The sequence below is a fragment of the Felis catus genome, chromosome B4 (assembly GCF_018350175.1).
Source record: "Felis catus isolate Fca126 chromosome B4, F.catus_Fca126_mat1.0, whole genome shotgun sequence".
In the NCBI taxonomy this organism is placed as follows: Eukaryota; Metazoa; Chordata; class Mammalia; order Carnivora; family Felidae; genus Felis; species Felis catus.
In genome coordinates this window covers 27,326,510-27,337,866 of record NC_058374.1, presented here as the reverse complement: position 1 = coordinate 27,337,866, position 11,357 = coordinate 27,326,510, and positions in this window count along the sequence as shown.

The window sequence follows — 11,357 nt, the reverse complement described above, 5'->3', positions numbered from 1 at the left end:
ATTTCATCAGAGAAAACATGAAGATGGCAAATAAGCACGTAAAAGATGGTTAACATCTTTTGCCATTAGGGAAATGTAAACTAAAACCAAAATGAAATACCGCTTCACATCTCTTAGAATAACTAAAATCAATCAAACAGACAATCCGCAAAGACAATGAGGCTGTGGGTCAGTGAGAAGTCTCATTCTTCACTGGTGGAATGCAAAATTGTATAGTCATCTTGGAGAACAGTTAGGCAGTTCTGACAAAGTTGAACATAGACTTTCCAATTACATCAACAATCACACTTCTGGTATTTGTCCGAGTGAACTGAAAACTTCTGTTTGCGTGAAAACAAGTTAGCCTATATTTCTAGCAACTATTCATAATCATTGCAAATGGAGGCAACCAGATGTCCTTCAACAGAAGAGTGTATGCAAAACTCGGCATATCCATTCAGTGGAATACTACTCGACAATAAAAGCAATGAGCTACGGGTCCCACAACACGGATGAATCTCAAGTGCATTTTGCTAAGTAAAAGAAAAAAAAAAACCAAAAGACTATATGTTACAGGATTTCACTTATGTGACATTATGAAAAAGAAAAACTATGGGACTGAAAATAAGTCAGTGGTTGCCAGGGGTTAAGGGTGGGATTGACTACAAAGGGAGAGCACAAGGGAAATCTGAGGTCAGTGACACCATTCTTTGTGGTACTGGGGGAGTGAATACATGATTCTGCATATTTTTCAAAACCCACTGAACTGTGCACCACAAAGAATGAGTTTTGCTGTATGCAAATTAAAAAAAAAATCAGTCCAGATGTTGGGGGGAATCCCAAGGTGGAATGCGGACTGTGACAAACCTGTGTTCCAGATGTTTGACATAACCTCACTGAAGGGGGTGGGAAAAGAGTTATTGATCTAGATAATTTTGGAAAACAGTGTTTTCGCTGGATGCTTAAGTCTAAAGCCAAAAAGATCTGTGTGTCAACACTCTACTGTAGTTAGTAAATTAGTTTCTCATAGGGGTAAGACTTGGCAATTCTAAAACTATTTTACATGTTTACTAGGATTAAATAAATGAGTAAGTAAACTATGAGTAATGGGAGCCAGGTTTCACACTCTCAGAAGAAGTTACAAAAAATAAAAGAGGAAGTCTAGAATGAACCCCGTGGTGCTGGATTAGAGTCAGAGATTATCTATCTATCTATCTATCTATCTATCTATCTATCTTTCTATCATCTATTACCTATCATCTATGTATCTCATCTATGTATCTATCATCTATATCTATCTATCTATCTATCTATCTATCTATCTATCTATCATCTTCAGATAGATATACACATAAGTATACACACATACTTATATTTTCCCCTATCTTTGATATCTTTTAGCTTTGATAGAGAAATAAATGTAAGTATGTGGGTATACATGGCTTAGTACATATACATTTATTTCTTAACTTTGGCTTCTGAGAGGACCTAGAGGATGTGACCCTCAGTAACAATGAGCACACTCAGGACCCAGATCTTGCTTCTAGCACCATTCTCCAAGGAAGGAAACCAGGACTTCTTGGAAAATTGGCTGACTCCAGGACTGGGGCATGGCGGACGAGCCTGCCTGGAGCATCTTATTAGTATTATATTAAGGAAGTGCTTGGGGTTCCCCGGGTGGCTCAGTCAGTTAAGCGTCCGAATTCAGCTCAGGTCATGATCCCGTGGTTTGTGAGTTCGAGCCTGGCATTGGGCTTTGTGCTGACAGCTCAGAGCCTGGAGCTTGCTTTGGATTCTGTGTCTCCCTCTCTCTCTGCCCCTCCTCTGCTCATGCTCTGTCTCTCTCTGTCTCAAAAATAAATAAAAACATTAAAAGAAATTATATTAAGGAAGTGCTGAAAAAGAGAGAGATGAAGAGGGATGGGATATTATATCCAAGGAAAAGAGGAGTCAAACTGAAAGGACATTAGTGGCCAAAGCTGGAACAATTTGAACCACCAAATAAATAAGTATAGTATTGGATTATAACTCGGAAAATAAAATAAATATCTATGAGTGCATACTGATATAAATAAATGATTGGATAAATAAATATATGGGAAGAAGGGACAAATCTTACTTACAGAAGAATTTAAAATAATCTATGTGGATAATCTCCCTCCAGGAAATGGAGCTTAATTCTCCTCCCTTTGAGTAGGGGTTGGATTTAGTGACTTGCTTCCAACAGGCAGAGTGTGGGAAGGGGGAAAACAGAAACTTTATAATGGAGAAACCTGGTGGACCTCACCTTAGCCAGTGTAGAAGGTTAACCTCATCAGGGAGGAGTCATGTTATAGGATGTAATGAGGGGGACATTTGACCTCTGTGGCTTTCTTCCCCAACATCTACAAGCATCATCTAACCATGACAAAATAAGTCAAACCCCAAATGAAGGACATTCTACAAAATACCTCATCGGTACTCTTCAAATGTGCCAAAGTCAAGAAAAACAAGACTGGGAAAATGTTACAGACTAAAAGAGAGTAAGAAGATATGATGATTAAATACAATGTGGTGTCCTGGATTGGACCCTGGAATCAAAAAAAAAAGGGGGGGGGCAATATTGGAAAATCCAGTGAAATCTGAATAAAGCCTACATTTGACGCACTGTGCCAATGTTAATTTCTTAGTTTTGACAAATATGCTGTGGATATGACAGATGTTAATGTTAAAGAAGCTGAGTAGAGGGTATATGGAGACTCTCTGCTATCTGGGAAACTTTTCTCTAAATCTAAAATTGTTCCAAAATAAGTTTAAAAATCTGCTAGTTCACACACTGCTGATAGCCACTTAGAAGAGAAAAGTTGAGCAAACGTGAAACATTTGTGTGATGTTGTGATTTATAATAAGAAATATATATTTGGTCTTCGTTCTGCTTCTGGCACAAAGCTAAAACCCTTGGAATTTCCTAAGTGATAAGAGTGATAAAGGCGTCTTGATATTTATAACAAATCCCTTTCATGTTAATGTTTATGTTTATGAGTTTCTGTTAATGAGGTGACTTTTGGAGAGCACCAAAGGATAGGGCTGGTTGCCAGCAGCCCCAACCATGCGATTAGGAGACTGGAACTTTCAGTACGCCCCCTCCCCGCCACCCCCACCCCCCCAACCTGCCGACCTCCCAGAGCGGAGGGAGTCTGGAAGTGGAGTCCAATCCCCAATGGCCAATGATTTCATTCATTGTGCCTACGTCATGAAGGCTTCATAAAGACCCAAAAAGGATGGGGTTTAAAGAGCTTCAGGGTTGGTGAAATGCAAGAGGTGGCATGTCTAAGAAAGAACATGAGGGCTCTGCACCCCTTCCCACACGCCTTCCCCTATGTATCTCTTCCATCTGTCTCGTCTTGAGTTTTATTCTTTTATAATAAGCTGGTAAACCTAAATGTTTCTCTGAGTTCACTGAGCTGCTCCAGGATATTTCTTGAACCCAAGGAGGGGGGTCTCTGGAGCCTCCAATTTACAGCCAGTTGGTCACAAGTGCAGATGACAGTCTGGGTTGTGACTGGCATCTGAAGTGGAGGGCATGTCGTGGGATTGAGCCCGTGACCTGTGGGACCTACCTGGAGGCAGATAGTGTCAGAAGTGAGTTAAAGTGTGTGACACCCAGACAGGGTCTGCTGAGCATTGGAGAACTGCTTGGTGGTGTTGGAAAAACACACACAAACACATATATTGGACTTACTATTGTAAACTAAAATTGATTAGTTTCTAAATTCGACAACCCTTTTATTACTTCACCAGCGAAAAACCCAACAAACACGTGGCAGGAAAGATTTTCAAAATCACTCTTCTCGTTACAAATTATTGCAAAGATCCTACTATTTAACAGCCTCATTTCAATAAAATTAACCATATTGACTACTAATTCTATTACCCTTACTAATAAATCTGATCTTACTTACGTTTTTATAAAATGGGACCACATGGGTGATATCCTATGCCGTCTAAGCTGCCATAGATTGAAATAAGCTGACAGGAAGGAATGGATACATGATTTTCAACCCACTTATCTGTGGCCATGTAAAGTAAGAGGAAAGACACAGGGCCATATGGCTTAGCGATGTGATGGGTGGCGACTGGCCACTGGAATTGGAGAGTAACCCATCCTTACGAGGGAGGGGATGGATCCTTTGATTAAAATTCTAAGACTTAGGGTGCCTAGTTGGCTCAGTCAGTTAAGTGTCCGACTCTTGGTTTCGGCTCAGGTCATGATCTCACAGTTCATGAGTTCGAGACCTGTTGGGCTCTGTGCTGACAGCACGGAGCCCGCTTGGGATTCTCTCTCTGCCTCTCTCTCTGCCCCTCCTGTGTGCTCTCTCCCTCTTTCTCAAAATAAATAAACTTTGAAAAATATTCTAAGACTTTCTTTGAATTTTTTTTCTCTATTATTTCTCTGAAGTAATAAGGAAACGGGATAAAACCATTTTTTTTTACATTTTTTTTGTTCACTGTGTTTATTATTGTGTGTGGTTATTTTTAATTTCCACTTCCATGTATAGGAGGGAAACATTTTTATGCGTAGAAGAAACTGGTAAGGGTAAGAATGCAAGGTCTGAACTCACTCTTCAGAGTCTGAACCTGCCAACTGCTACTTGTTACTTTAAATTCTCTGTGCCCCAGTTGTGTCGTCTGTCAAATGGGACGATAGCAGCATTTTCTTCAACAGGGTCGCCACGAAGCCAAGTAAGATAATACATATAAGCTGTCAGAATACTGCCTCACACATAAGAGCTCACTGTATGCTCGTTATCATCATCATTTTTAGGGATTACAATGTTGATGACTTTTTATTACCACGGTGAAGAAAATGAAGTCTTAGGTAAATGCAACAAGGTGGGTTTGGTAGTTATTTCGGTGAAGAAATATGAGAACATTCAGCATAAAGCTTCATCCATTGGAAAGGTGCAGAGGTATCTTTTAGTTAGAGTTCTTAGCCCAGAGCTTCTGGGGATCTGAAAATCTCCAGCGATTGTACGCAAAATGGGAGTATTTGTGTGCATTTTCAGGTATAGACTCCAAATTTGACCAGATTCTCAAAGGAATCTGGGGCTTCCAAAATATTAGGAACTGCTGCGTTTGAGCCAGCACAGTCAAGGTTAAACAGCTCTGCCCCTGAAACACTTTCCCTCTCCTGAAGACCTGGGCAGGGAGAGGATACAAATCCTTTGTCTTTCACGCCACACTCATCGCGCACTGGCTCTTTTATTGTTTCTATTCTTTGACCTTTTTGACATTTGCTGAATGCATAATGAGAGCTCTCTAATGTTCCAAACACTCTAAAATTTGGGGGTCATGGTTTGGGACATTAGGATAGCATTGGTTCCTGCATTAGAATAGCATTGGTTTCCTGAATGGAAACACACATTTACTAAACTTTGTGGCACCCCAAGAATTTCTTCATTCATTCATGCTGTAACTTTGGGAGAATCTGTGTGTGTGTGTGTGTGTGTGTGTGTGTACGTGCCCGTGCACATTAACATTCAGTCTTTCCCACCCCACTGTTGACACTTTCCCCCCACAAATGCCCACCTATCGGTCGACCTCTTTCTTCTTGCCATCAGCTTTGCAAACCTTCCGCATTTGTACTCATATGTCAACATGTCGTGTCAGAGCCATTTCCAATTTTTTTTTTTTAAGTCCAAGATAAATGCAGAAAGAACTTGCACTGTGGCTGAACTCTCCCTAACTTCTTGAAAGGAAAATGTCTGTGTGGCATGACTTTTTCCATCACTTAATCCAACTGTGCACTCCCACAATAAGAAAAATCCGAAACCTAGCAGGCTTACGACGCCTGGCTCCGGTCAGGGGCAAGTGGCTGTTCAGGGCCACACAAGTGAGGTCCGAGGGCCCAGCCAGACTACCTCTAGCCTTCGGTGTGTCCACCAAAGCGAGGGCTCCATCTTTCGCTGGAATCCCGGTTTTGTTGCCACTATTCTGTGAGACAGTAGTCTTATGGGAATGATTCTACGGGTCTCGGTTCCCTTGCTGTCATTTATTTATTGTATCCGAGGTTTGCAGAAATTTGTAAGCATGTGTTTAAAATTCCGGTTGACTTTCATCTCCCTTCTCAGAGCTGACAGGCTCCAACGGTAACAACTGAATCTTCGGGTGACCTTTCCAGTGTATAATTTAGATCTAGGAAGCATCACAGTAATGAATCTGGATTCTCGAAGTTTATAAATGAAAGACAAACTATTTATAAACAAATAATAAAACCAATCAAAATGAGGTTTTGTCTTGTTTTGTTTTTAACAGGAAGAAACTCCAGAAATGTCATATAGTGCTTCATTTTACAGATTAAAAAGCTGAGGATGATGGGGCACCTGGGTGGCTCAGTCGGTTAAACCTCTGACTCGTGCCCTGTCTCTCTCTCTCTCTCTGTTTCTCCCTCGAAAATAAATAATAATCACTAAAAAAATATTTTTTTAAACTGAGGATGCCATCTACAAAATGAAAAGGCAGCCTACTGAATGGAAGAAAATATTTGCAAATCGTATATCTGCTAAAGGGTTAATATACAAAATGTATTAAAAAAAAAAACCACCTCACACAGGAGCACCTGGGTGGCTCACTCGGTTAAGCCTCAGATTTTGGCTCAGGTCATGATCTCGTGGTTCGTGAGTTTGAGCCCCGCATCGGGCTCTGTGCTCGCAACTCAGAGCCTGGAGCCTGCTTGGGATTCTGTGTCTCACTCTCTCTCTGCCCCTCCCGCCCTCCGCCTCTCAAAAATGAACATTAAAAAATTTAAGAAATCCTCCTACAACTCAACCGCAAAACACTAGCAATTCAATTTAAACAATGGGCAGAGGATCTGAATAGACATTTTCCCAAAGAAGGCGTACAGATGGACAAGAGGTACCTGAAAAGATGCTCAATATCACTCATCATCAGGGAAATGCAAATCAAAGCTACAATGAGATGTTACCTCACACCCGTTAGAGTGGTTATTGTCAAAAAGACAAGAAATAACAGGTGTTGGTAGGGCTACAGAGAAGAGGAAACCCTCGTGCACTGTTGGTGGGAATGCAAACTGCTGCAGCCACTATGGAAAATAGTATGGAGGTTCCTCAAAAAAGTAAAACAGAAATTCCATATGATCCAGCAATTCCACTTGAGTATTTATCTAACAAAAATTAGAATACTACCTTGAGAAGATACGTGCACCTCCCTGTCATTGCGGCATTATTTTTGATGGCTAAGGCATGGAAAGACCTGAGCGTCCATTGATGGATGAATGATAAAGAAAACGCTGTGTAGGGGCGCCTGGGTGGCGCAGTCGGTTAAGCGTCCGACTTCAGCCAGGTCACGATCTCGCGGTCCGCGAGTTCGAGCCCCGCGTCAGGCTCTGGGCTGATGGCTCGGAGCCTGGAGCCTGTTTCCGATTCTGTGTCTCCCTCTCTCTCTCCCCCTCCCCCGTTCATGCTCTGTCTCTCTCTGTCCCAAAAATAAATAAACGTTGAAAAAAAAAAAAAGAAAAAGAAAACGCTGTGTATATACCGTGAAATACTATTCAGCCATAACAAAGAATGAAATCTTGCCATTTGCAGCCACATGGATGGAATTCGAGGACAATAAACAAGGCTAAGTGAAATGGGTCAGACAGAGAAAGAAAAATGCTGTATAATCTTACTTATATGTGGAATCTTAAAAAAACAGAACAGCCCAGTTCACAGATACAGAGAACAGATTGGGTGTCAGGGAGGGGCCAAACGGTGAAGGAGATCAAAAGGCAAAAGCTTCCAGGTATAAAATAAGTCACTGGGATGTAACGGACAGCGTGGTGACTATAGTTAATAGTGTATTGCCTATTTCAAAGTTCCTAAGAGAATTGATCTGCAAAGTTCTCATCACAAGAAAAAAATTCTGTAACAAGGTTATGATGACAGATATTAACGAGACTTCTTGTGGTGATCATTCTACCGTCTGTACAAATACGAAATCATAGGTTTGTTCCCCTGAAACTAATATAATGTTGGATGTCAATTGCACTTCGGTTTTGTTTTGTTTTTGTTTTTGTTTTAAAGAAGAAGACAAAAGGCTGAGTCCTGAAGTTACCCTGTGGCATTTGAACATGCAACACAGAAGCTGGGCTCCAAGCAAGCGGGCACTAAGTGCTTGTTGAATGAATATTTGTGATGAAGTGACTTGGCATAAGAAAGAGTCTCCAAGTGCCTGGCACTTAGAGCTTAATAATAAGACCTATCAATGGAAACTCAGCGGAGTACCATTAAGCCCAGGGACCCAACTCTCCACAAACCAACCCATCTCACTGTGAAATATGACTGCAGTGTTCACTTTCTTCTTTCTTAAAATGTTTATTTATTTATGTTTGAGAGCGAGAGAGAGAGAGAGCGAGAAAGAGAGAGAGCACACCCAGGGGAGGGGGGGGGGGGTGAGGCACACAGAATCCCAAGCAGGCTCCGTGCCATCCAGGCAGAGTCCAAAGTGGGGCTCCAACTCACTAACCCTGAGATCACTAACCCTGAGAGCATGACCTGGGTAGAAATCAAGAATCGGAGGCTTACCCGACTGAGCCACCCAGGCGGCCCTCGCTTTCCTTTCTGGACACAGCAGTGGTGCAGCAGAATGCCAAACAAGACCAGCCCCTCGCTGCTGTGCCTGCTACCCTTTCCACGAGCTAATTGGCAAGTATACTTCTGCTCACAGTGGCTGACCTTGACTGGGGCATTCTGACCCTCTTCGAAGTAGTCATTTCTTTCCCCCTATCGTCATCAGAGCTCTGGTGCCCCACCCAAACCCTTGAGTGCTCAAAAGGTGGGCTTTCGAGGCCCCCAGTCTGTCCTGGGAGTGGTGGGGAATCAGTCTGATCCCAAGCCACTGCCGCCTGGCCAGGTCCCCATATTACAGCTACTCCCCATATGCACCAGGCCCCAGGATGTTGCCCCTGGCCTTACATGTCTCACCGTTTTGACAAGAAGATGATGCTGGTCGCAAATCTGGATACGTTTTCGCGGCAGGGTTTATGTCCCTAATGAGGTTGCAAAAGAAAAGTCGGGGATCCAAGATTGCGTTGGAAATCCCACTTGCTAACCCAGATGTGGTAATAATATTTGATATTAACTCAACCAAGCCTTCCACGGTTGTTAAAAATCATGGGCACGTCCAGGGGGTTATTATTTCTCATTTCATCTGGGGATTTGGGGAAACTCTTTTTTTTTTTTTTTTTTTTTTAATATTTTCCCTTTGACCGGTAACCTGGTTTGTGGAGTATTCGAACTTCCCGTTTCTGGTTTCTGCACAATCCATGCATTTCCCCAGTCGTTAGCATCTCCAATAAACAGTGGGAGAAGATAGGCCAAAGAGAAGCTCACATCAGCCCACTTTGTCTTTAAGGCAGCTCTTATAAAAGATTTCAAGGGAGAAAATGCTAAAATGATTGGCAAAAATGAGGTTTGGGGTTTCTGCGGATTTAAATTGGTATGCCTTTCCTGTGTCCTACTAGAAAGGATAATAAGATTTAATTTGGATTTTGGCGTCAAGAGACCAGCAACTAGCTTTGGGATTATTACAGGCTCTTTTAGGAGATTAATTGAAGATACTTACTTGGGCCAAGGGAGAATCTGGTCCTTATGTTTTAAAGACACTCTCCTTTGTAACTAATTGCACATAAAAGATGAAAATGTGCTTTCATCTATTAATAAATTAGTACAACTTAATTTTTTTCCCGTTAAAAAATCCTGCGACATTTTTGCAAAACAATGCTTTTCACTTTTGATAGGCTCTGAGGGCTCAGGTTTGTTTCAGTCCCCCTTTGTTTGTTTGGAGATAGACCATGTCTTTGACGTCGCGAATGCATGTTCAACGCGAAGCAAAGGCTGGAGCTATTTGGAAGTCCAGAATTTTGCACTATTTGGAAAGCCTGAGCTTTTTTAAAATGTAAGAGTGTTTTGAAACGCTGAATTTACTTGGCTTAGAAAATCCAAGGACTAAGTTTGTATTTAGGCATCACTGGCTCCACCTTCGGCAGCCCTGGGTCCTGGACAGAAACCAGGGGAACCATGTGACTCTGGGAGAGAGTCGGGCTGGCACCAGGCTCAGTTTCCATAACCTCAGGGCAAGGTGAGGAAGAGCTGAGCGTCTGAATCGGCCACAGAATGTGAAATGGAAAATCTAATGCTGGCTCTGCCCCTGCCCCTGAGGAAAATATGCATAGAGCACAGAGAGTCATTGCCCCGAGGGACTATTCCTTGCCTTGGAGACAAAGTCCAAGAGTCGCTTTATTTTTAAGGGTCTAAAATAAGTTCACAGTCGTGCGAGGGAGATGATCTGAACGCAGATCTTTTGTTCAGCTTCTCTGCATGTATCACAGGCCCGCGCGTGGCACTTCGTAGGTCGTGGGTGTGCAACGAAAGCTCTTTTTGACTTGCGGTATTAAAGATCCGGAACGTTATAAAATGTCTTGTTTTTCAGATCCTGTTAAGAATCGCAAGAAGGTATGAATTTGAAGCGATTCTCTAAGGGACAAGTTTCTATCTGGGGGGAGATGAACGTCCGTGCGGTTTGGTTGCTTTTCAGGTCCCACAGCACGTGCAGTATATAATCCATAAAATACACATGTACAACAATATTGGGTTTATTTCTCAATACCCTGCTCAGAAACAAAAGGACAAATGGTCTGGTGTTAGGAACTGTGCCGAGGAACAATGTGGATAATATTTTTCCTGTAGTTTATACCAGCCTTTGTCTTCGTGGGGAAAACATTCTATTTGCTTTCTTTTATGACTGCCAGCAGGGTGTCTTGGAGAGAACAATATCTTCAGAGTTTTCGGGGCTGGGGAATCCAAGAGCATAAGTAAGGCCAGGAGCTTTGTCAGAACTAACTGCTCCCTCTGCCTCATAAAACTGCTATCTACATCAATCTATGTTTATTTTTTCCTCCTGCTTTTTAATTTGCTTAATGGACTTCAGCTGAAAACTTTCCTCAATGTCTGAGGAAAGTAAAGTCTAATAAACCCCTAAGGACTTAGCAAGCATAGTTCAGCGCTTTTGGATTATTTTGTCTGACTTTCATCTTTGCTGCTGCAGAAACAATGGCCGTGGAGGACCTTGAACCTCACCCCGAAGATCTGGAGCCTGGGAAGCAATAAAGCAGATAAGTCACGCTTCCCTGCTCTCTGTTCTCCTTCTCTGCTGTGCCGTTCTCCTGACTCCCCTGGTCTGTCTCTGCCTCTTTCGGTCCTCCTCCTCCTCCTCCTCCTCCTCCTCCTCTTTTTGGTGCAGTTTTATCTCCAGTTTCATATCATTGGCTTTTTCTGCACTTTCTTTGACTTAATCATAAGCCAGAAAATGACATAGCCTAACTTTTCAGCTCACTGCAC